Raw genomic sequence first — 993 nt, 5'->3', positions numbered from 1 at the left:
AAATTGTAATTCGAGCCCACCGATTTCACGATGTGTCCTTAAAACGAATTTGCTGCCTTCAATGGTGCTAAAGGCGTCCAGCAATCGTTTCCCAGGATAGAACGAATTTTCGTCTCCTACGGAAGCAGTACTGTAATCTACAGGAGTTCCAACGAACTCAACAAAGTGTGTTTTATTTCGAGATAATATCAGAACGAGAAAGAGGGAAATGAGATTCAAAGCACAGAAAGTTTGCAATGAAAATAGTGTAAACTTTCTGGTAGAGAGGCTGGCTATTTATAGACTTGTTCGTGGTCATTCGAACAGGAATGCTATTCTTAAAAGTCGTGTCTGTTAAGTCGGTTAACAGTCGGCTGTTAAAAGAAAATAAAACACCCGGAATAAGCCAAAATTTAAATTTATATTGTACCCAAGAATTTGATTATTTACAATTTGGCCCAAAATTTTGTCCAAAAAGTTAATATAATGTAAAGGTCCACCCGCACCGGTCGGACGGACGGCGGCGGCGCGCGCGTGTGAGTTTATGACCGAACCCAATAGGATATAGGTCTTCCCCCTTTCAAAAACTATTAGTACCCTTTGGGGCCCAAACCCAATTCCAAACTTCCACCTTATAAACCACACCAAAGTTTCCTAACTTTCCTATGTGGGATAAGTGTTTGGAAAATCAAATTCTTCCATAATCCTTAGTTTATGTGGGTTACTTTAACACTTAATATTTCATTCAATTTTAAATGGTTTTCGATCAATAAATATATCACATTAATCATCTCGAGGAGTAAAACATGAATATGTTAGGTCTCGTATTAATTAAAAGGTGGGTCCCACTGAAATTTGGGCTCAAAATTGACCCATTTCATAACCATTTTTCCAACATATAGCTGTATTTGCTTACACCTAAGATGTATAGAATTTGTTGAAGATTAATGCAAGAATTTTAGAACTTAGACTAATTCAATCAGAGCTACTGCAAAAATCATTATTCTATGAAGT

Source organism: Olea europaea, unplaced genomic scaffold (assembly GCF_002742605.1).
Source record: "Olea europaea var. sylvestris unplaced genomic scaffold, O_europaea_v1 scaffold1061, whole genome shotgun sequence".
Lineage (NCBI taxonomy): Eukaryota > Viridiplantae > Streptophyta > Magnoliopsida > Lamiales > Oleaceae > Olea > Olea europaea.
The sequence above is the reverse complement of the archived record's forward strand: the minus strand, read 5'-3'. Positions refer to the sequence as shown.